Genomic DNA, 25,113 nt, shown 5'->3' on the forward strand with positions numbered 1-25,113 from the left:
TGTGTCCCAGGAGTGCGAAGTCAGACCATCAATTTGGTCTGAAGGCTGCACAGAGCACAGGGAAGAGGCCCTGGACTGAGACACCTGCCTTTATCTTGTGCAGGGACCAAGGTTTCACATCTGAATGACACAAACACTGCTCATCAGAACAAGGAGCCATAGGCAGGGATTCTTGAGAGTTTATTGACAATCGTGAACATTATATACAAGTGATTAACACCTGTGCCCAGGCTGTGCAAGCAGAGGGGGGTCGGAGTTCTGGTATGATCGCCAAGTGGTTATGGTACTGGGTTTGTAACCCCAAGATCAAGAGTTCAACTCTCACAATGGCAAACTATGAAACAATGTAACTTCATCTGAAACAGATGGAAATGGGTTTGTACTCAAAAGAGCTGATAGCAGTTGACCATGCTTTACGCCTACGGCCATACTAGTCTGAAAACGCCCGATCTCGTCTGATCTCGAAAGCTAAGCAGACTCAGGCCTGGTTAGTACTTGGATGGGAGACTGCCTGGGAATACCAGGTGCAGTAGGAAAGGCTTGTCCTAAATAGCCAAGTGGTTATGGTACTGGGTTTGGAACCCCAAGATCAAGAGTTCAAATCTCACATTGGCAAACTATGAAACAATGTAACTTCATCTGAATAGGAACAGATGGAAATGTGTTTGTACTCGAAAGAGTTACATCTTTAAGCTTGGCCTAAATAGCCAAGTGGTTATGGTACTGGGTTTGTGACCCCAAGATCAAGAGTTCAAATCTCACAATGGCAAACTATGAAACAATGTAACTTCATCTGAAACAGATGGAAACGGGTTTGTACTCGAAAGAGTTACACTTGGTATTGACTCCACATATACAACAACATGAGAGATTGTGTAGTAATCAAAACAGTAGGTGAACATCTTTGGCCTCGGTGGCTCCTTGCAGGCGTTGCCCGTCTTTTACCAGGACCTGATCAAAGTCTGGAAAGTGGTCACCTCGCGACGCAGCTCTCCCCCGTCAGGAGTAGCGGCTATCGTCAGAGAGCCGCTGCTCAGGAATCCGCCCCTCCGTCCTTTTCAGTGGTTGGCGGAGAGGAGGGCTGTGGCCGCAGGGGTGACCAGAATCGGGGACGTGCTGGGTGGCGGAGGACTGGGCTGGATGCTCCCGCAGGAGTTGGCGCGACGCGCGTCTGTGAGTGTCCAGGTCGCAGCCGATGCCATCCAAGACCTGAGAACGGTCGTGCTCGGACCCGACGTTATTTTGGGTCTTGAGGCGGCCCAGGTGCGCGGTGGTCTTCCGTCTGAGCGTTCCCCTGTTCGGACGGAATTCCACATTGGCCCCAAGCCCCGAACCCTCCCTCGGGTGCTGGTGCCCCGCAATATGAGCCGCCTCGGGGACATGCCCTCTGTGCCTTTTGGCACGGCAAAGAGGAGCTTTTTGTACGGACTGCTGCTGCACACCTTCCATTTTCTCGCCCTTGTCCGTCGACCGGACACGCCCTGGCGTGCCTTGTTGCCGTCCGGCGGCGGAAGCCCCCGATGGGAGGCCCTCTACGGAGGTGTCCTCCCCCTTTCTATCGGAGACCTGGGTTGGAGGGTGTTGCATGCAGCAGTCCCTTATAATAAGAGGATGCATTGGTTCGCGGACTCTCAGGACACGTGCCCTTTTTGCGGTCTTGTGGAGTCCGTGGACCATGTATACATAGGGTGTTGTAGGCTGCACTCCCTTTTTAGTTATTTGAAAAACCTTTTATTGATGTTTTGTTTGCACTTCAGCCCCACGCTCCTGATCTATGGGCACCCGGTGCGGAAGGGGGTCGGGAAGGAGGAGGACCTCCTCGTGAACCTGCTCCTGGGCCTGGCCAAGTTGGCCATTAACAGGTCCAGGCAGCGGGCGATCGACGGGGGAGTCCCGCCCGATTGTTTGTCCCTCTTCCGCGGCTACGTTCGCTGCCGGATGTCCCTGGAGAAGGAGCACGCGGTGTCTGCTGGCACTCTCGAGGCCTTCCGTGCTCGGTGGGCACCGCGGGGACTGGGGTGTTTTGTTGACCCCTTTAATCACATTTTGATTTAAAGTTTGTAAGTTTCCTTTAAAACTTTGTTCTTGGTTTTACAGCTGACCTGAATTAGGGGCTGTGCCTGATTTATCCCAATTTTGTTGATTTGGTTTTCATTTAAAAGATTATCAAGAGTTCAAATCTCACAATGGCAAACTATGAAACAATGTAACTTCATCTGAAACAGATGGAAACAGGTTTACTCAAAAGAGTATCAAGAGTTCATCTTCTTAACGATCTCGTGGAGGTAATTGTGGATTCAGTTGGTTTCCTGGTACTGAGGAGAGAAGGTGTGTGGTGTTGGTGTTGCTGCTCCTCAGTGTTTCAACTGTTTCTGCTGCTGCCTTTGGGGTTGTTGCTTCTGCTGTGTGCTGCTGCTGCTGCTCCTCCAGTGCTGCTGCTGCTGCCTTGCCCCTGTGCTGCTAAAGGAGAGAGAGGGAGAGAAGAGAACAGTTGCTACTGTTGCTACAGGACAGGAAGGCCAGGAGGCCAGGACTGAGTTGGAAAACAACATCCTAGGTGGGTGTCTGAACTGTGTATTTTTGTTTAAGGTGGGGGCAATTAAGGACTGTGTTTTTGTAGGGGGAGGCAAGAAGACTGCCAGAGGAGTTGGGGAAGGAAGAGCGGGAGGGTGTGTGTGTGTGCTGAAACCATCTTTCTGCCACCCCTCCCCCCAACCCAGCCCTTTTCCCAGTAAGGCCAGCAATAGCTGGTGAAGACATCGCCTCCCCCTGCCTGAAGAACATCAGGCCCCCACCCACCGTCCATCCACCATCGAGGACACCCACCAGGACATTTACCTCTTTCCCTCCTGTGCCTCCCTGTCTTTTACTCCTCTCCCTCCTCTCCTCCCCTGCCTAAAAGAGGGGAGGTTGTTTCTACCTCTCTCCCCCACCCCCTTTCCTCCCTATATTTCTAAAAAAAAATAAAAAGAAAAAAACAAAATGGCCAATCCTTCCCGGGGTGGGCGTGGCTCTGGCCCTAAGGCCAATTCACCATCACCTGTGGCCGGGCCCTCGAGGGCTAATGTGGAGGCGGTTTTGTCACCGGTGGCAGGGCCTCAAAAAAAGAAAACTTATGCGGGGGTGGTTGCTTCTGCGGCTCCAGCTGCTCCCGCTGCCCTGTCACCTTTCCGCCTCCTGACCAGGGCCCTTGGGGTAAAGAGCTATGCTCACCCTGAAATGACAATAGAGGCCTGCGTAAAGGCTATGGCTGGGGTCGTCGGCCCCTCAGCCATTGTCGCGGCCTCTAAAATGTATGGGAAGGCCATATTCTTCTTGAGGTCCGAGCGGGCGGTGCACCTCGCCCTGCAAAAAGGACTCACTGTGGGCGGGACTTTTCTGGCGGTGGACCCCCTTGAGGCCACCGCCCAGAGAATTATTATTTCGAACATCCCGCCTTTTCTATCCAGTGAGCTCCTCCTCCCCCACCTTAATAAATTGGGGGAGGTCAGGTCGGGGGTTTGCACCAATCCCGCTCGGCCTCAAAGACTCAGCCCTCCGCCATGTGTACTCCTTCCGGCGCCAGGTATTTGTCCGCTTGGCCCAGGAGGAGTGCCTGGAGGGGGCCTTCGTTATCAATTTTGAGGGGACCGCCTATCGGGTCTTCTGGACCGTGGAGGGCGTGCGGTGCCATGCTTGTAAGGAGGCGGGGCACGTGAGGAAGAACTGCCCCGCCTCCAAGGCTACGAGCCCCACCCAAGCGGCCACGGCTGGCACCGCCCCTCCTCCCCCCGCCACCACTCCATCTCCCTCCCCGCAAGGGGAAGCGACGCCGGCAGCCACTGCCATCTCGGCTGCCGGTGAGGCGGGGGGAGAGCCCCCACGCCGTAAGAAGGCGCAGAGGAAGACCCGCAACCTGGAGGCGGCCCCTGAAACGCCCCAAAACCCCCAAACACCTGCAAGCACCGGCTCGGGGGAAAAGACAACATCCGGCCCCGGCGTCATGTCCGCGTGTGCTCCCGGGTCCGTGGGTGCTAAGGCGCCGAGTGCTGGGCCCGGCGTCGTCCCTGCGCGTGCTCCCGGGGCCAGCGGGGAAGGGATGCGGGACCCCGAGCCGGGGTATCTAACACCCAAAACCCAGAGGGTGGAGTGTCCGGGAGGGCTGGACAAGGAGGAGGGGGCCTCGGAAATGGAGGTCTCCCTAGCCCCCAGATCCGGAAGAGACGTCACGCTTCGGAGGAGGAGGTGGGTGATGCCCAAACTGAAGAAGTTGGGTGTGTCCCTTCCCCCGATGAAGAGGTGGTGGCGTCTCCACCAAGTAAAATCTCGCCCTGTCCTCTGGGGGAACTCAAAACCCCTGCACCGACTCCCACCACTATTACCCCTGTCAACCTGCTGCAGTCCCCTGAACAGGGCCCCTCGGGGGTCACTGAAGGCACCTCCCTTGAGGTGGTGCCCGACTCAGAGACCCTCGATACCCCCGAGGTACCTTCTGGCTCATCGGGGGACTGCAACTTTCAAAATTTAAAAAATGTCAACGGGTCATTGGGTGGCGGCGAAAAGGAAGGCCTTCCCGCTCCCTCCCAAACCTTAGCACCGGGCGTCCTAGTTTTAGGTCAGGAGCTTGTCCTGAGCTCCCCGGACGACCCGGTGCCGGGAGGAGAGCGGGCATCAGAACTGCTGCTGCCCTCTGACCCAAAACGTTTAGAGGAGACCAGAGAGGACCCCTCTGGCCTTGATCCTGGGGGTGGGATCGAGGTACAGGTGGGGCCAGCTGGCAGCTCCGAATCAGCCCCCGTACTCAATGCGGGGGAGGGGTCGGAAGCTGGAGGCGACGACCTGGAGGAGGACGGGGTGTCCGTGGTGAGCGCTGGAGATTACGCTGAGTCGCTCTCAAGCGAGGCGGTGGATCCCCTGGTGCCCTCCACTGACTCCCCCCTCATCCCCCCAAGGGAACTCCGGGACTTTTTGGCGAGTCATCGCGGTCGCCGAGACAGGGTTCAGTTGGCCTTGGACCGGTGGCATTCTTTTCCGCTGGTGTTCTGGTCCACTCGCGAGGCTCTCAAGTCTCCTGAGTTGGATAGGAACGCGCGGCGGAGGGTCCAAACGTTTCTCGCTGGGCTCCTGAAGGAGAGGAAGGACTAAAAAGTCCTCTTCTTTTTTTTTTTAATGACTTAAGGTGAAGATTTGATGTACCTTTGACAATGAAGACGACTATAGCCAGCCTCAACATCCGCGGCAGCAGGGCTGCACAGCGCAGGTTCCAGAACTTCTCGGTCCTCAGGGACGGGAAGTATGCGTTGTGCTTCCTGCAAGAAACCCATACCGTTCCGGGAGACGAAGCCACGTGGCTCCTGGAGTGGCGAGGGGGGGTCTACATGAGTCACCTAGCCTCCAATTCTGGCGGGGTGGCTATCTTGTTGGCCCCGCATTTTCAGCCGGAGATCTTGGGGGTCAAGGAGCCAGTGCCAGGCCGGTTGCTGCACCTGACTGTGCGTCTGGGGGGGGCGGTGCTTCACTTTGTGAATGTGTACGCTCCCCTGGGCACGCAGCAGCAAGCGAGCTTCTTTGAAGAAGTGTCCACTCATCTCGGTTCCATCGACGCTGGCGAGTGCATCGTCCTCGGGGGGGATTTCAATTGCACCCTCGGGGTCCGGGACCGTCACGGTACCCCGCACTGCACGCGAGGTGTGAGTAAGTTGCGGGACCTGGTCAGGTCCTTCGACTTAGTGGACGTCTGGCGAAATCTCCATCCTGACTCCAGCGTGTTCACCTTTGTGTCACCTGGAGTCGGAGCGTCCAGACTCGACCGCCTTTACGTTTCGAAGGCGTACGTGTCCTGCGTTCCGGCTGCTTCTATACAGCAGGTTCCGTGCACGGACCACCGTCTGGTGTGGGCGGAGCTCACTTCGTTCTGCGCTCGGACGGGGTCCGCGTACTGGCATTTTAATAACCTGTTGTTGGAAGACCAGCGGTTCCTGGACTCGTTCCGTCGCTTCTGGGCCGGCTGGAGAAGGAAGCGGGGAGGCTTCCCCTCCTTGAGGCTATGGTGGGACGTGGGCAAAGCTCACGTCCAAGTTTTCTGTCAAGAGTACGCGAAGGGGTCGACAAAGAGACGCAAATCCAGGGTCGAGGAGTTGGAGAAGGAGGTGCTCGACCTGGAGGCACGTCTCCGTCAGCCCGACGTGGACCCAGCCCTGCGGTCGGTGTACGATGAGAAGAAGGGCGCGCTGCGGGACCTGCAACTGGTCGGGTCTCGGGGCGCGTTCGTGAGGTCGCGGATCTGTTTCCTTAAGGAGATGGACCGTGGCTCTCCCTTCTTCTACTCACTGGAAAAAAGGCACGGGGTCCGTAAGCAGCTCTTTACGCTGCTGGCCGACGACGGATCACTTGTCTCGGATCCGGAGGGCATCAGGGCCATTGCCCGAGATTACTACACTGCCCTTTTCTCTCCGGATCCGTCCAGTGAGGAAGCTTGCAGAGTTTTGTGGGAGGACCTGCCGCAGGTCGGCCCGGAGTGCGCCGGATAGCTCGACTCCCCTATAAGTCTGGGGGAGCTGACCGGCGCACTCGACGGTCTTTCTAGGGGCAAAACCCCGGGACTAGACGGGCTGACCGTGGAGTTCTTCAGGGCGTTCTGGGACGTCTTGGGGAGCGACTTCGCGGGGGTCCTGGGGGAGAGCATTGCTACCGGGGAGATGCCCCTTTCGTGGCGCAGGGCCGTGATTGCCCTGCTACCGAAGAAGGGGGATCTCCGCCTTCTTAAAAACTGGCGCCCGGTCTCCCTCCTCAGCACGGACTACAAAATCTTTGCCCGAGCCATGTCTTCTCGGCTCGGCACCGTGCTGGACCACATGATCCACCCTGACCAGTCCTACACCGTCCCGGACCGAACCATTTATGATAACATCCATCTGGTCCGGGACATCATCCACCATTCCCAGAGGGCTGGTCTGTCGAGCGCCTTCCTGTCTCTCGATCAGGAGAAGGCGTTCGACAGGGTGGATCACGAATACTTACTCGGAACTCTGCGAGCTTTCGGGTTCGGGACGCATTTTGTCGCCCGGATCCGACTTCTGTACACCGCCGCGGAGTGTCTAGTGAAGGTTAACGGGTCCCTGACGGCGCCCCTTCGCTTTGGGAGAGGGGTACGTCAGGGCTGCCCCCTGTCTGGCCAGTTGTATTCTATTTGCGTGGAGCCTTTTCTGCGCCTCTTGCGGAGGAGGTTGTCGGGATTGGTTCCGCGCGGGCCGGGCATCGGGGTGGTCCTTTCGGCTTATGCCGATGACGTGCTCCTTATGTTTAGTGACCCGGCTGACCTGCGGAGGATGCGCGAGTGCCAGGAGGTCTACTCTGCCGCTTCTTCTGCCAGGATCAACTGGGGTAAATGTTCTGGACTCCTGGTCGGTCAGTGGCAGATGGATCCCCTACCCGAGGAGCTCAGGCCTTTCACCTGGAGCAGGACCAGCCTCCTCTACCTGGGGGTCCATCTCTGCCCCGCTGAGGAATCCTGGCCGGCAAACTGGCAGGAACTGGAGACAAAAGTCACCGCTCGCCTGAGGCGCTGGACAGGACTGCTCCGAGTGCTATCTTACCGAGGTCGAGTTCTGGTCATAAACCAGCTGATCGCCGCCATGTTGTGGTATCGGCTGGTCACTTTGACCCCTCCCCCGGACTTTGTCACAAGAATCCAGAGATTGTTAGTCGACGTCTTCTGGGACAAAAGATTGCACTGGGTCGCTGCCGAGGTTCTGAGTCTCCCGCTTAGGGAGGGTGGTCAGGCGCTAGTGTGCCTACGCACACAGGTGGCGACTTTCCGCCTTCAGACCCTGCAGCGATACCTCTACGTTGAGCCTCCTCCTAGATGGTGTGCCCTGATGACGTATTTCTTCCGTCAGGTGCACGGCCTGAATTATGACGTGCAGCTCCTGTTTATAGAACAGCTGGGCCTCGGTGGCTCCTTGCAGGCGTTGCCCGTCTTTTACCAGGACCTGATCAAAGTCTGGAAAGTGGTCGCCTCGCGACGCAGCTCTCCCCCGTCAGGAGTAGCGGCTATCGTCAGAGAGCCGCTGCTCAGGAATCCGCCCCTCCATCCTTTTCAGTGGTTGGCGGAGAGGAGGGCTGTGGCCGCAGGGGTGACCAGGATCGGGGACGTGCTGGGTGGCGGAGGACTGGGCTGGATGCTCCCGCAGGAGTTGGCGCGACGCGCGTCTGTGAGTGTCCAGCTCGCAGCCGATGCCATCCAAGACCTGAGAACGGTCGTGCTCGGACCCGACGTTATTTTGGGTCTTGAGGTGGCCCAGGTGCGCGGTGGTCTTCCATCTGAGCGTTCCCCTGTTCGGACGGAATTCCACATTGGCCCCAAGCCCCGAACCCTCCCTCGGGTGCTGGTGCCCCGCAATATGAGCCGCCTCGGGGACATGCCCTCTGTGCCTTTTGGCACGGCAAAGAGGGGCTTTTTGTACGGACTGCTGCTGCACACCTTCCATTTTCTCGCCCTTGTCCGTCGACCGGACACGCCCTGGCGTGCCTTGTTGCCGTCCGGCGGCGGAGGCCCTCGATGGGAGGCCCTCTACGGAGGTGTCCTCCCCCTTTCTATCGGGGACCTGGGTTGGAGGGTGTTGCATGCAGCAGTCCCTTATAATAAGAGGATGCATAGGTTCACGGACTCTCAGGACACATGCCCTTTTTGCGGTCTTGTGGAGTCCGTGGACCATGTATACATAGGGTGTTGTAGGCTGCACTCCCTTTTTAGTTATTTGAAAAACCTTTTATTGATGTTTTGTTTGCACTTCAGCCCCACGCTCCTGATCTATGGGCACCCGGTGCGGAAGGGGGTCGGGAAGGAGGAGGACCTCCTCGTGAACCTGCTCCTGGGCCTGGCCAAGTTGGCCATTAACAGGTCCAGGCAGCGGGCGATCGACGGGGGAGTCCCGCCCGATTGTTTGTCCCTCTTCCGTGGCTACGTTCGCTGCCGGATGTCCCTGGAGAAGGAGCACGCGGTGTCTGCTGTCACTCTCGAGGCCTTCCGTGCTCGGTGGGCACCGCGGGGACTGGGGTGTTTTGTTGACCCCTTTAATCACATTTTGATTTAAAGTTTGTAAGTTTCCTTTAAACTTTGTTCTTGGTTTTACAGCTGACCTGAATTAGGGGCTGTGCCTGATTTATCCCAATTTTGTTGATTTGGTTTTCATTTAAAAGATTATCAAGAGTTCAAATCTCACAATGGCAAACTATGAAACAATGTAACTTCATCTGAAACAGATGGAAACAGGTTTACTCAAAAGAGTATCAAGAGTTCAAATCTCACAATGGCAAACTATGAAACAATGTAACTTCATCTGAAACAGATGGAAACAGGTTTACTCAAAAGAGTATCAAGAGTTCAAATCTCACAATGGTAAACGATGAAACAATGTAACTTCATCTGAAACAGGTGGAAACAGGTTTGTACTCGAAAGAGTATCAAGAGTTCATTTTCTTAACGATCTCGTGGAGGCAATTGTGGATTCAGTTGGTTTCCTGATACTGAGGAGAGAAGGTGTGTGGTGTTGGTGTTGCTGCTCCTCAGTGTTTCAACTGTTTCTGCTGCTGCCTTTGGGGTTGTTGCTTCTGCTGTGTGCTGCTGCTGCCCCTGCACTTGAGGGTGTTTGCTGCTGCTGCTGCTGGACCTGCACTTGAGGGTGTTTGCTGCTGCTGCTGGACCTGCACTTGAAGGTGTTTGCTGTTGCTGCTGGACCTGCCCGTGTGGAGCAAAAGGAGAGAGAGGGAGAGAAGAAGAACAGCTTCTGTTGCTACAGGACAGGAAGGCCAGGAGGCCAGGACTGTGTCTAAAAACAACATCCTAGGTGGGTGTCCAACATTATTGTTTGTGTAAGGTGGGGGCAATAAAGGACTGTGTTTTGTAGGGGGAGGAAAGAAGACTGCAGGAAGGTTTGGGGAAGGAAGAGAGGGGGGTGTGTGGTTAAAACCACCATTCTGCTACCCCCCCCGCCCCACCCCGCCCTTTCCCAGTAAGGCCAGCGGTGGCTGGTGAAGACATCGCCTCCCCCTGCAAGAAGATCATCACACCCCACCCAACATCCACCTTTCACTGGAGACACCCACCTGGACTCTTCCCTTTTCCCTCCTGTGCCTCCCTGTCCTTCACTCCTCTCCCTCCTCTCCTCTCCTGTACAAAAGGGGGAGGTTATTACTACCTCCCTCCCTAGGGAGGAACATTGCATATTTAAAAAAAAACAAAAAAAAAAAATATATATAATTTAAAAAAAAAATATATATTAAAAAATATGTATAATTTAAAAAAAAAAATGGCCAATCCTTCCCAGGGTGGGCGTGGCTCTGGCCTTAAAGCCAGTTCAACATCTCCTGTGGCCGGGCCCTCGAGGGCTAATGTGGAGGCGGCTTTGTCACCGGTGGCAGGGCCTACAAAAAAGACTTATGCGGGGGTGGTTGCTTCTGCAGCTCCTGCTGCTCCCGCTGCCCTGTCGCCATTCCGTCTCCTCACCAGGGCCCTCGGGGTAAAATGCTACGCTCACCCTGAGATGACTATTGAGGCCTGCGTTAAGGCTATGGCTGGGGTTGTCGGCCCCTCAGCCATTGTCGCGGCCTCAAAGATGTATGGGAGGGCCATCTTTTTCTTGAGGTCCGAGCGGACGGTGCAACTCGCCCTGCAGAAGGGGCTCACTGTGGGCGGGACTTTTCTGGCGGTGGATCCCCTTGAGGCCACCGCCCAGAAGATTGTTATTTCAAATGTCCCGCCCTTTATACCATGTGGGCTCCTCCTCCCCCACCTTAATAAGCTGGGGGAGGTCAGGTCAGGGGTTGCACCAGTCCCGCTCGGCCTCAAAGACTCGGCCCTCCGCCACGTGTACTCCTTCCGGCGCCAAGTTTTCGTCCGCTTGGCCCGGGAGGAGTGCCTGGAGGGGGCCTTCTCAGTTAATTTTGAGGGGACCGCCTATCGGGTCTTCTGGACCGCGGAGCGTGTGCGGTGCCATGCCTGTAAGGAGGTGGGGCACGTAAGAAAGAACTGCCCCGCCTCCAAGGCCACGAGCCCCACCCAAGCGGCCGCGGCTGGCACCGCCCCTCCTCCCCCCGCCACCACTCCATCTCCCTCCCCGCAAGGGGAAGCGACCCCGGCAGCAGCTGCCATCTCGGCTGCCGGTGAGGCGGGGGGAGAGCCCCCGCGCCATAAGAAGGCGCGGAGGAAGACCCGAAATTTGGAGGCGGCCCCTGAAACGCCCCAAACCCCCCAAACACATGGAAAAACCGGCTCGGGGGAAAAAACATCATCCGGCCCCGGCGTCATGTCCGCGTGTGCTCCCGGGTCCGTGAGCGCTAAGGCGCCAAGTGCTGGGCCCGGCGTCGTCCCTGCGCGTGCTCCCGGGGCCGGCGGGGAAAAGACGCGGGACCCCGAGCCGGGGAAACAAACATCAAAAACCCAGAGGGTGGAGTGTCCGGGAGGGCTGGACAAGGAGGAGGGGGCCTCGGAAATGGAGGTCTCCCTAGCCCCCAGCCTGACCCAGAAGAGACGTCACGCTTCGGAGGAGGAAGTGGGCGACGCCCAAACTGAAGAAGTTGGGCGTGTCCCTTCCCCTGATGAAGAGGTGGTGACGTCTCCACCCAGTAAAACCTCGCCCTGCCCTCTGGGGGAACCCGAAACTCCTACCCCTACCACTGTTCCCCCTACCAGTCTGCTGCAGTCCCCTGAACAGGACCCCTCGGGGGTCACTGAGGGCACCTCCCTTGAGGTGGTGTCCATCTCCAGTGCACTTAACACCCCTGAGGTACCTTCTGGCTCGTCGGGGGACTGCAACTTTGAAAATTTAAAAAATATAAATGCGTCATTGGGTGGCGGCAAAAAGGAGGGCCTTCCCGCTCCCTCCCAAACCTTGACACCGGGCGTCCTATGTTTAGGTCAGGAGCTTGTCCTGAGCTCCCCGGACTACCCGGTGCCGGGAGGAGAGTGGGCATCAGAACTGCCGCTGCCCTCTGGCCCAAAAAGTTTAGAGGAGACCAGAGAGGACTCCTCTGGCCTTGATCCTGGGGGTGGGATCGAGGCACAGATAGAGCCAGCTGGCAGCTCCGTCTCAGCCCCTGTACTCAATGTGGGGGAGGGGTCGGAAGCTGGAGGCGACGACCCGGAGGAGGACGAGGTGTCGGTGGTGAGCGTTGGGGATTACGCGGAGTCGCTCTCAAGCGAGGCGGTGGATCCCCTGGTGCCCTCTACTGACTCCACCCTCATCCCCCCAAGGGAACTCCGGGACTTTTTGTCGGGGCACCGCGGTCGCCGAGACAGGGTTCAGTTGGCCTTGGACCGGTGGCATTCGTTTCCGCTGGTGTTCTGGTCCACTCGCGAGGCTCTCAAGTCTCCCGAGTTGGATAGGAACGCGCGGCGGAGGGTCCAAACGTTTCTCGCTGGGCTCCTGAAGGAGAGGAAGGACCAAAAAGTCCTCTTCTTCTTTTTAAAGACTTAAGGTGAAGGTTTGATGTACCTTTGACAATGAAGACCACTATAGCCAGCCTCAACATCCGCGGCAGCAGGGCCGCACAGCGCAGGTTCCAGAACTTCTCGGTCCTCAGGGACGGGAAGTATGCGTTGTGCTTCCTGCAAGAAACCCATACCGTTCCGGGAGACGAAGCCACGTGGCTCCTGGAGTGGCGAGGGGGGGTCTACATGAGTCACCTAGCCTCCAATTCTGGCGGGGTGTCTATCTTGTTGGCCCCGCATTTTCAGCCGGAGATCTTGGGGGTCAAGGAGCCGGTGCCAGGCCGGTTGCTGCACCTGACTGTGCGTCTGGGGGGGGCGGTGCTTCACTTTGTGAATGTGTACGCTCCCCTGGGCACGCAGCAGCAAGCAAGCTTCTTTGAAGAAGTGTCCACTCATCTTGGCTCCATCGACGCTGGCGAGTGCATCGTCCTCGGGGGGGATTTCAATTGCACCCTCGGGGTCCGGGACCGTCACGGTACCCCGCACTGCACGCGAGGTGTGAGTAAGTTGCGGGACCTGGTCAGGTCCTTCGACTTAGTGGACGTCTGGCGAAATCTCCATCCTGACTCCAGCGTGTTCACCTTTGTGTCACCTGGAGTCGGAGCGTCCAGACTCGACCGCCTTTACGTTTCGAAGGCGTACGTGTCCTGCGTTCCGGCTGCTTCTATACAGCAGGTTCCGTGCACGGACCACCGTCTGGTGTGGGCGGAGCTCACTTCGTTCTGCGCTCGGACGGGGTCCGCGTACTGGCATTTTAATAACCTGTTGTTGGAAGACCAGCGGTTCCTGGACTCGTTCCGTCGCTTCTGGGCCGGCTGGAGAAGGAAGCGGGGAGGCTTCCCCTCCTTGAGGCTATGGTGGGACGTGGGCAAGACTCACGTCTGAGTTTTCTGTCAAGAGTACGCGAAGGGGTCGACAAAGAGACGCAAATCCAGGGTCGAGGAGTTGGAGAAGGAGGTGCTCGACCTGGAGGCACGTCTCCGTCAGCCCGACGCGGACCCGGCCCTGCGGTCGGTGTACGATGAGAGGAAGGGCGCGCTGCGGGACCTGCAACTGGTCGGGTCTCGGGGCGCGTTCGTGAGGTCGCGGATCTGTTTCCTTAAGGAGATGGACCGTGGCTCTCCCTTCTTCTACTCACTGGAAAAAAGGCACGGGGTCCGTAAGCAGCTCTTTACGCTGCTGGCCGACGACGGATCACTTGTCTCGGATCCGGAGGGCATCAGGGCCATTGCCCGAGATTACTACACTGCCCTGTTCTCTCCGGATCCGTCCAGTGAGGAAGCTTGCAGAGTTTTGTGGGAGGACCTGCCGCAGGTCGGCCCGGAGTGCGCCGGAAAGCTCGACTCCCCTATAAGTCTGGGGGAGCTGACCGGCGCACTCGACGGTCTTTCTAGGGGCAAAACCCCGGGACTAGACGGGCTGACCGTGGAGTTCTTCAGGGCGTTCTGGGACGTCTTGGGGAGCGACTTCGCGGGGGTCCTGGGGGAGAGCATTGCTACCGGGGAGATGCCCCTTTCGTGGCGCAGGGCCGTGATTGCCCTGCTGCCGAAGAAGGGGGATCTCCGCCTTCTTAAAAACTGGCGCCCGGTCTCCCTCCTCAGCATGGACTACAAAATCTTTGCCCGAGCCATGTCTTCTCGGCTCGGCACCGTGCTGGACCACATGATCCACCCTGACCAGTCCTACACCGTCCCGGACCGAACCATTTATGATAACATCCATCTGGTCCGGGACATCATCCACCATTCCCAGAGGGCTGGTCTGTCGAGCGCCTTCCTGTCTCTCGATCAGGAGAAGGCGTTCGACAGGGTGGATCACGAATACTTACTCGGAACTCTGCGAGCTTTCGGGTTCGGGACGCATTTTGTCGCCCGGATCCGACTTCTGTACACCGCCGCGGAGTGTCTAGTGAAGGTTAACGGGTCCCTGACGGCGCCCCTTTGCTTTGGGAGAGGGGTACGTCAGGGCTGCCCCCTGTCTGGCCAGTTGTATTCTATTTGCGTGGAGCCTTTCCTGCGCCTCTTGCGGAGGAGGTTGTCGGGATTGGTTCTGCGCGGGCCGGGCATCGGGGTGGTCCTTTCGGCTTACGCCGATGACGTGCTCCTTATGTTTAGTGACCCGGCTGACCTGCGGAGGATGCGCGAGTGCCAGGAGATCTACTCTGCCGCTTCTTCTGCCAGGATCAACTGGGGTAAATGTTCTGGACTCCTGGTCGGCCCGTGGCAGATGGATCCCCTACCCGAGGAGCTCAGGCCTTTCACCTGGAGCAGGACCAGCCTCCTCTACCTGGGGGTCCATCTCTGCCCCGCTGAGGAATCCTGGCCGGCAAACTGGCAGGAACTAGAGACGAAAGTCACCGCTCGCCTGCGGCGCTGGACAGGACTGCTCCAAGTGCTATCTTACCGAGGTCGAGTTCTGGTCATAAACCAGCTGATCGCCGCCATGTTGTGGTATCGGCTGGTCACTTTGACCCCTCCCCCGGACTTTGTCACAAGAATCCAGAGATTGTTAGTCAACTTCTTCTGGGACAAAAGATTGCACTGGGTCGCTGCCGAGGTTCTGAGTCTCCCGCTTAGGGAGGGTGGTCAGGCGCTAGTGTGCATACGCACACAGGTGGCGACTTTCCGCCTTCAGATCCTGCAGCGATACCTCTACGTTGAGCCTCCTCCTAGATGGTGTGCCCTGATGACGTATTTTTTCCGTCAGGTGCACGGCCTGAATTATGACGTGCAGCTCCTGTTTATAGAACAGCTGGGCCTCGGTGGCTCCTTGCAGGCGTTGCCTGTCTTTTACCAGGACCTGATCAAAGTCTGGAAAGTGGTCGCCTCGCGACGCAGCTCTCCCCCGTCAGGAGTAGCGGCTATCGTCAGAGAGCCGCTGCTCAGGAATCCGCCCCTCCGTCCTTTTCAGTGGTTGGCGGAGAGGAGGGCTGTGGCCGCAGGGGTGACCAGGATCGGGGACGTGCTGGGTGGCGGAGGACTGGGCTGGATGCTCCCGCAGGAGTTGGCGCGACGTGCGTCTGTGAGTGTCCAGGTCGCAGCCGATGCCTTCTAAGACCTGAGAACGGTTGTGTTCGGACCCGACGTTATTTTGGGTCTTGAGGTGGCCCAGGTGCGCGGTGGTCTTCCGTCTGAGCGTTCCCCTGTTCGGATGGAATTCCACATTGGCCCCAAGCCCCGAACCCTCCCTCGGGTGCCGGTTCCCCGCAATATGAGCCGCCTCGGGGACATGCCCTCTGTGCCTTTTGGCACAGCAAAGAGGGGCTTTTTGTACGGACTGCTGCTGCACACCTTCCATTTTCTCGCCCTTGTCCGTCGACCGGACATGCCCTGGCGTGCCTTGTTGCCGTCCGGCAGCGGAGGCCCCCGATGGGAGGCCCTCTATGGAGGTGTCCTCCCCCTTTCTATCGGGGACCTGGGTTGGAGGGTGTTGCATGCAGCAGTCCCTTATAATAAGAGGATGCATAGGTTCACGGACTCTCAGGACACATGCCCTTTTTGCGGTCTTGTGGAGTCCGTGGACCATATATACATAGGGTGTTGTAGGCTGCACTCCCTTTTTAGTTATTTGAAAAACCTTTTATTGATGTTTTGTTTGCACTTCAGCCCCACGCTCCTGATCTATGGGCACCCGGTGCGGAAGGGGGTCGGGAAGGAGGAGGACCTCCTCGTGAACCTGCTCCTGGGCCTGGCCAAGTTGGCCATTAACAGGTCCAGGCAGCGGGCGATCGACGGGGGAGTCCCGCCCGATTGTTTGTCCCTCTTCCGTGGCTACGTTTGCTGCCGGATGTCCCTGGAGAAGGAGCACGCGGTGTCTGCTGGCACTCACGAGGCCTTCCGTGCTCGGTGGGCACCACGGGGACTGGGGTGTTTTGTTGAGCCCTTTAATCACATTTTGATTTAAAGTTTGTAAGTTTCCTTTAAACTTTGTTCTTGGTTTTACAGCTGACCTGAATTAGGGGCTGTGCCTGATTTATCCCAATTTTGTTGATTTGGTTTTCATTTAAAAGATTATCAAGAGTTCAAATCTCACCATGGCAAATTATGAAACAATGTAATTTCATCTGGGCAGGGAAAAGATCCAGAGGGGGGTCAGGAAGGAGGACCTCCTCATGAACCTGCTCCTGGGCCTGGCCAAGTTGGCCATTAACAGGTCCAGGCAGCAGGCGATCAAGGGGGTCATCTGACCCGACTGTCTGCCCTTCTTCCGCGGCTACGTTCGCGGCCGGGTGTCCCTGGAGAAGGAGCACACGGTGTCTGCCGCACCCTCAAGACTTTCCGTGCCCGGTGGGGACTGGAGTTCTTTATTGACTCCGTTAATCACATTTTGGTTTGATGTTGTAAGTCTCCTTTAAATTTTGTCTTTGGTTTTGCAGTGACACTAACTTAGGGGGCGCGTTTAATTTATCCCTCGTTTTGTTAATTTAGTTTAATGTTTTGACTCCAAAAAAAGAGGTACATCTTCCTGATTGCACACAGGTGCACCTCACTGCTGTTTGATGCTCCTGTGGTTTCTGCTTCTGGGTTGCTGCTACTGGGGATTCTCTTTTTGGTCTTCCCCTGGAGGAAGAGGTCTGCTGCCCACTGGAAGGAGAAAAGAGGTTGGGAGTTGCACTCTCTTCTTTTTGGAGAATTCTACAACCTGCTGCTGCTGCTATAGGGTGGGGCCTAGCAAGGCCTGACGAGCCTGGGAGGGGAGTTTGAAGAGAGCCGGATGGGAGAGGACCTGACTCCAGCCAGAGGAGGAGGACCTTTTCCTGACAGAGGTGGGTGCCTGGGGGAGAAAAAAAACTGCCTTTTGTCTGTTTGGTTGTCTGCAGGGGGAGGAATAGAACATCCAAGGGCTATGAGAGGCTGAACTTTGAGGGGAAGAAGACCTGCACCCCAGTCCCTTGCCTCACCTGGGTTAGCTAGCACTGCCCAGAGCCAGCTGCATTTACGGACTTTTACCATCAGTCCTTAACTGTGCCTGCACTGCTCAGGTGAAGGCTCCTCCACCTGCAGTGGAACATCAGAACCCCCTCTGCCCCACCTGCCTGCCTTTGTCCCCTCTGTCTCCCCTACCCCCCTTCCCCTCGCTCTCCCCTACTCCTGCTCCCCTTTGCTCTTTTGTTGCGTGTATTTTGCTTGCATCGGGGTGGGCGTAGCACTCCACAATGGCATCAATGACTTTGCCGGTGGCGGGGCTGCTCGGGCCACCTACACGGGAGCAGTGACCTCTTAGGCTCCTGCAGCCCTGTCACCTTTAAGGCTACTGACCCGCAAGCCCAGGGTGAAGCACTACACCCACCCACCATGACAATTGAGGCATGCATGCAGGCTCTGGCTGGGGTTGTTGGCCCCTCAGCCATAATGGCAGTCTCCAAGATGTACGGCAAGGCCGTATTCTTTTTGAAGGTCAAGCAAACGGTGCACCTCACCCTCGATAAGCGGCCCATGGTGGGTGGGACGTACCTGGACATGGACCCCCTGGAGGCCACCGCCCAGAGACTTATATTATCAAACATACCGTCCTTCATCCCCGATGAGCCCTTCCTGTCCCACCTTTGTCATCTCGGGGAGGTGAGATCAGGGGTGGCACTGATCCTGCTTGGCATGTGTACTCCTTCCGGTGCCAGGTTTTTGTATACCTTTCCCTGGAGGAGTGCATCGAAGGGGATTTTGATGTCATCTCCAAGGGGGCCAGCTACTGCATCTTTTGGTCAGCGAATGGTATGCGGTTCCATGCCTGCAAGGGGTGGGGCATGTGAGGTAGAACTGCCCCACCTCCAAGGCCACCAATACCACCCAGGTGGCAGTGGCTAGCATTGCCACTCCTCCCCCTCGCCACTGCTTCATCTTCCTCCCCACATGGGGAGGAGCCGCCGGCAGCCACTGTCGCCTCGGTTGCCGGCGAGGCTGGGGGAGAGACCTCACACCGGAAGAAGGCGAGGAGAAAGAGCAGGCATTTGGAGGCAGGCTCCCGAACTCCCCAAACCAACCCTGATCCCCAGACACCGAGTGACACCGGCTCGAGGAGAAAAACACCATCTGGCCCCGGCGATGTGTCTGTGTGTGCTCCCAGGCCCTTGTGTGCCTTAGCGGCATGTGCTGGTCCCAGCATTGTCCATACATGGGTTCCTGGGTCCGGCGGCGATGAGGCACACGACCCCGATCCAGTGGTCAACTAAAGAGGGTGGACCTGCCCAAACCCCAGGGGGCGGAGCATCCAGAGGGACTGGACGAGGTGGTGGGGCCTTGCAGATGGAGGTCTCCTCAGCCCCCAGCCCGGAAGAGACGCCACTCCTCGGAGGGAGAGGATCTCACTACTCATGAGGTCGATTATGTCTCCTCCCCCAGTGAATAGGTGGAGGCATCTCTGCCCCTTAAGTCCTCACTCTGCCCTCTGGGGGATGCCCAAATCCCCATCCCCTTGCTGCAGTCCTCTGAACAGGGGCCCTTGGGGGTCGGTGAGTGCACCACTCTTGCAGAGGTTCCCCACCGCAACCCACCTTGTAACCCCGAGTTGCCATCTGGCCCACCAAGGGACTGCGGCAGTGCCTTCATGCCCCCAAGCCCTGGGTCATCATGTGGCGGTGGCGAGGAAGGCCTCCCCATTCCCTCCCAAACCTTAGTTCCTGGGTCCGGAGCTTTTTCCGGACTCGCCTGACAACGCGGTGCTCGCGGAGGAGCAGGGCTCTGAGCTGCCGTCGTCCTGTGGCCCAGGACCAGAAAGTGAGGCCAGATAGGACCCCTCTGCCCTTGATCCTGGTGGTGGGATCAAGTTGGAGGCGGAGCCAACAGGCAGCTCCAAATCAGCCCCTGTGCTCAATGCGGGGGAGGGATTAGAAACTGGACGCAATGACCTGGAGGAGGATGGGATTTCGATGATGAGCGCTGGAGACGGCTTAGAGTCATTGTTGGGTGAAGCGGTGGATCGCCTGGAGCCCCCCACTGATTCTCCCCTTATCCCTTTACGGGAGCTCCAGGATTTTTTAGTGAGTAATCGCGGTCGCTGAGACAGGATCCAGTCGGCCCTGGACCGGTGGCATTCTTTTCCTCTTGTGTCCTGGTCCGCCCACGAGGCCCTCAAAGCCCCTGGGCTGGACTGGAACGCTAAGAGGAGGGTCCGCATGTTTCTCGCTGGGCTCCTGAAGGAGAGGAAAGATTAAAATAGTCTTCTCCTTCTCACACTAGGCATAGTGATGGTAGCACATACTTCTGACACTGAAGACTACCACAGCCAGCCTCAACATCCATGGCAGCAGGGATGCACAGCGCAGGTCCCAGAACTTCTTGGTCCTCAGGGACGGGGAGTATGCGTTGTGCTTCCTGCAGGAAACACATACCGTTCTGAGAGAAAAGCTGCATGGCTCCTGGAGTGGCAAGGGAGGGTCTATATGAATCACCTAGCCTCCAATTCTGGCGAAGTGGCTATCTTGATGGCCCCACATTTTCAACCGGAGATCTTGGGGTTCAAGGATCCGGTGCCAGGCTGGTTGATATTTTCCAAGAAGACCTTAAGTACCCCAAGAGTTTCCTCGTAAATGAGGCCAGAGATGTATTTAAAGCCACCACGACAAGCAAGGCGGTGAATTGCGAGTTTAGTGATTCCCTGGATATTATCTCGGAGGACTTTCCAGTGCCGGTACTAAGACCTTTAATGCCTTTGCCTCTACCGAACATCACACCCGGAGACAAAGACTTGTATTCGGTGCCAGCTGGGGGGCACGGTGCTTCGCTTTGTGAATGTGTTACCTCCGCTGGGCACGCAGCAACAAGTGAGCTTCTTTGAGGAAGTGTCCACTCATCTCGGCTGCAACGACGCAGGTGAGTGCATCGTCCTCGGTGGGGGGGGCGGGGGGATTTCAACTGTACCCTCGGTGCCAGGGACCGTCATAATGCCCAGTGTTGTTCGCTAGGTGTAAGGAAGTTGCAGGACCTGATTGGGTCCTTTGATTTGGTGGACCTCAGGCGACATCTCCATCCTGACTCCAGTGTTTTCTCTTTCGTGTCACCTGGATTCGGCGCGTCCACGCTCGACCTCCTTTACATTTCCAAAATGTTCATGTCCTGTGTTCCATTGGCTTCTGTGCAGTGGGTGCTGTGCACGGACCACCATCTGGTGTGGGCGGAGCTTGTTCCATTCTGCGCTCAGATGGGGTCCATGTACTGGCACTTTAACAACCTGCTACTGGAGGATGAGCAGTTCCTGGACTCGGATCATTGTTTCTGTGCCGGCTGGAGAAAGAATTGGCCAGGCTTCCCCTCTGCGAGGCTATGGTGGGACATGGGCAAGCCTTGCGTCCACCTCTTCTGTCAGGAGTACGGGAGGGTGTCGACAAAGAGGTGGAAATCAAGGGTTGAGAGTTGGAAAAGGAGGTGCTCGACCTGGAGGCACGTCTCCGTCAGTGGAGTTTTGTTTTGTTCATTCACGTGGTGTGGGCTTTGCTGGCTGGGCCAGCATTTATTGCCCATCCCTATTTGCCCTTGAGAAGGTGGTGGTGAGCTGCCTTCTTGAACCGCTGAAGCCCATGTGGTATAGGTACACCCATAGTGCTGTTGGGAAGGGAGTTCCAGGATTTTCACCCAGCGACAGTGAAGGAACAGCAATAAATATCCAAGTCAGGACAGTGAGTGACTTGGAAAGGAACTTCCTGGTGGTGGTGTTCCCATCTATCTGCTGCCCTTGTCCTTTTAGAGGGTCGTGGTCGTGGGTTTGGAAGGTGCTGTCTAAGAAGCCTTGGTAAATTCCTGCAGTGCATCTTGTAGATGGTACACGCTGCTGCTACTGTGCATCAATGGTGGAGGGAGTGAATGTTTGTGGATGTGGTGCCAATCAAGCGGGCTGCTTTGTCCTGAACGGTGTCAAGCTTCTTGAGTGTTGTGGGAGTTGCATTCATCCAGGAAAGTGGGGAGTATTCCTTCACATTCCTGACTTGTGCCTTGTAGATGGCAGACAGGCTTTGGGGAGTCAGAAGGTGAGTTACTCGTTGCAGGATTCCTAGCCTCTGACCTGCACTTGTAGCCACAGTAATTATATGGCTAGTCATGTTCAGTTTCTGGTTAATGATAACATTCAGGATGTTGATAGTGGGGGATTCAGTGATGGTAATGCCATTGAACATCAAGAGGTGATGGTTGGAATCTCTTTTGTTGGAGATGGTCATTGTCTGACACTTGTGTGGAGCGAATGTTACTTGCCACTTGTCAGCCCAAGCCTGGATATTGTCCAGGTCTTGCTGCATTTGGACATGGACTGCTTCAGTATCTGAGGAGTCACAAATGGTGCTGAACTTTGTGCAATCATCAGCAAACATTATCACTTCTGACCTTATGATGGAAGGAAGGTTATTGATGAAGCAGCTGAAGATGGTTGGGCTGAGGACACTACCCTGAGGAGCTCCTGCAGTGATGTTCTGGAGCTGAGATGACTGACCTCCAACAACCACAACCATCTTCCTTTGTGCTAGATGTGACTCCAACCAGTGGAGAGTTTTCCCCATGATTTCCATTGACTCCAGTTTTGCTAGGGCACCTTGATGCCACACTGTCAAATACAGTTTCGATGTCAAGGGCAGTCACTCTCACCTCACCTCTTTTATCCATGTTTGAACCAAGGCTGTAATGAGGTCAGGAGCTGAGTGGCCCTGGCGAAACACAAACTGGGCATCAGTGAACAAGTTATTATTAAGCAAGTGCCGCCTTCCATTACTTAACTGATGATTGAGAGTAGGCTGATGGGGTGGTAATTGGCCGAGTTGGATTTGTCCTGCTTTTTGTGTACAGGACATACCTGGGCAATTTTCCACATAGCCGGGTAGATGCCAGTGTTGTAGCTGTACTGGAACAACTTGGCTAGGAGTGCGGCAAGATTTAGAGCACAAGTCTTCAGTACTATTGTTGGAATATTGTCAGGGCCCATAGCCTTCGCAGTATCTAGTGTCTTCAACGGTTTCTTGATATCACATGGAGTGAATTGAATTAGCTGAAGACTGGCATCGTGATGCTGGGGATCTCCAGAGGAGGCCGAGATGGATCATCCACCCGGCACTTCTGGCTGAAGATTATTGCGAATGCTTCAGCCTTATCTTTTGCACTGATGTCCTGGGCTCCTCCACCATTGAAAATGGGGATATTTGTTGAGCCACCTCCTCCAGTGAGTTATTTAATTGTCCACCATCATTCACAACTGGATGTAGCAGAGCTTAGATCTGATTCATTGGTTGTGGGACCGCTTAGCTCTGCCTATCACTTGCTGCTCATGCTGTTCTGCATGCAAGTAATCCTGTTTTATAGCTTCACAAGGTTGACACCTCAGGACCAACTGCAGGTCGGCCCGGAGGGTGCCTGAAAGCTTGACTCACCTATAAGTCTGGGGAGCTGACCGGCGCCGTCAACAGCCTCTCCAGAGGCAAGTACCTGGGGCTGGTTGGGCTGACTGTGGAGTTCTTCAGGGCGTTCTGGGATGAGAGGGACTACATGGGGGTCATGGGAAAGAGTATTGCAACTGGGGAGATGCCCCTTTCGTGGCGCAGGGCTGTGATTGCCCTGCTGCCAAAGATACGGGATCCCCGCCCGGGGTCCCTCCTCAGCACGGATTACGAGATCTTTACCAGAGCAATGTCTTTTTGCCATGGCACTGTGCTGGACCACATGATCCACCCTAACTAGTCCTACACGGTCCCGAGCCGGACCTTCTTCGATAACATCCATCTGCTCTATGACACTATCCACTTTTCTCAGAGGACTGGTCTGTCAAGTGCCTTTCTATATCATGACCAGGAGAAGGCATTTGACAGGGTGGATCATAAATATTTATTTGGGACTCTGGGAGCATTTGGGTTCGGGATGCATTTCGTCACCCGGATCCGACTTCTGTACACTGCCGCAGAGTGTCTAGTGAAGGTTAATGGGTCCCTGATGGCGCCCCTTCGCTTTGGGAGAGGGGTATGTCAGGGCTGCCCCCTGTCTGGCCAGTTGTATTCTATCTGCATGGAGCCTTTCCTGCGTCTCTTGCAGAGGACGTTATTGGGATTGGTTCTGCACAGGCCAGACATCGGGATGGTCCCCTCGGCTTATGCCGATGATAAATTCCTTATCTTCACCGACCCGGCTGACCTACCGGGGATGCGTGAGTGCCAGGAGGTCTACTCTGTGGCTTTCTCTGTCAGGATTGACTAGGGCAAGTGTTCTGGACTCCTGGTCGGTCTGTGGCAGATGGATCCCCTACGCAAGGAGCTCAGGCCTTTCACCTAGAACAGGACTAGCCTCCTCTACCTGGGGTTCCACCTCTGCCCTGCTGAGGAATCCTGGCCGGTGAACTGGCTGGAGCTGGAGGCCAAAGTCACCACTCACCCGTGGCACTGGACAGGACTGCTCCGAGTGCTGTCTTACCGGGGTCGATTGATGGTCATAAACCAGCTGATTGCTGCCATGTTGTGGTACCAACTGGTCACTTTGACCCCCTCCCCGGATTTTGTCACAAAAATCCAGAGAAAGCTAGTCGACTTCTCTTGGGACAAAAGATTGCACTGGGTCACTGCTGAGGTTCTGAGTCTCCCGCTTAAGGAGGGTGGTCAGGCACCGGTGTGCCTACGCACCGAGATGGTGACTTTCCACCTTCAGGCCCTAAAATGATACCTTTAAGCCGAGCCCTCCTTGAGATGGTGCGCCCTGGTGACATATTTCTTCCACCAGGTGCTTGGTTTTAATTATGATGTGCAGCTCTTGTTTGTAGACCTGAGGGGCCTCCTTTTACCAGGACCTGATCAAAGTCTGGAACATGGTCACCTTGCGACAAAGCTCTCCACCATCAGGAGTAGCGGCTATCGTCAGAGAGCTGCTGCACAAGAATCAAGAACTTGGGACAGTTGTGCTCAGCCCTGATGTCATTCTAGGCCTCAAGGTGGTGCAGGTGCATAGTGGTCTTCCATCTGAGCTTGCCCTTGTTTCGACAGAATTCCACATTGGCCCCAAGCCCCGAACCTTCCCTTTGACCACACCATCCTCTTCCAACGCTTCTCCACTATTGTTCAGCTAAGTGCAAATGTATATGTTTGGTTCCATTCTGACTTGTTTAATTGTAGACAAAGAATCACTTGCATTGGCTTCTCTTCCCTCTCACATAGCAGTACCTCTGGTGTATCCCAATGATCTATCCTTGTCCCCCCACCCCCCCCGGCTATTTTCCATTTCCTGCTACCTTTTGGCAACATTATCTAAAAATACGAAATCAGTTTCCATATGTATGCTGTTGACACCCAGTTCTACATCACCACCTCTCTCACCACTCTCTCTAATAGTCATACTGCTTGTCCCATATCCAGTGCTGGTTGAGCAGAAATTTCCTCCAATTAAATAATGGGAAGACTGAAGTTTTAGTTTCTGCCACAAACCATGTCTCCTACCTTCCCAGTTAACAGTCCAGAAGAATATGGACTGTGCAAATGGGCTTGATGGCAATGAAAAAATGGCAAGGCTTTCCAGCTTGATTAGCTGCTCATCTAGGAGAAAGACAACTCCACAATTAAAATCAGCGTCCTTTCAGTTGTTGCACACTTGTGGCACACATTGCACCAGTGAAGTAATAAATGTTGGATGATGAAATTGTTCATCACCTGGCAAAAGCGTGCTCAGCATTTTGAGGGCTCACCCGCAGGCTTT

General features: G+C 56.0%; 1 non-coding gene across 1 annotated transcript; it reads left to right on the forward strand.

Moving 5' to 3' along the window:
• The first annotated feature begins 417 nt into the window (after positions 1-417).
• On the forward strand, positions 418-536 carry LOC121286030. Its single transcript, XR_005944879.1, has one exon. It is a non-coding gene; the product is annotated as a 5S ribosomal RNA (ribosomal RNA).
• Positions 537-25,113: the final 24,577 nt, after the last annotated feature.

This window comes from Carcharodon carcharias, chromosome 1 (genome assembly GCF_017639515.1).
Source record: "Carcharodon carcharias isolate sCarCar2 chromosome 1, sCarCar2.pri, whole genome shotgun sequence".
In the NCBI taxonomy this organism is placed as follows: domain Eukaryota; kingdom Metazoa; phylum Chordata; class Chondrichthyes; order Lamniformes; family Lamnidae; genus Carcharodon; species Carcharodon carcharias.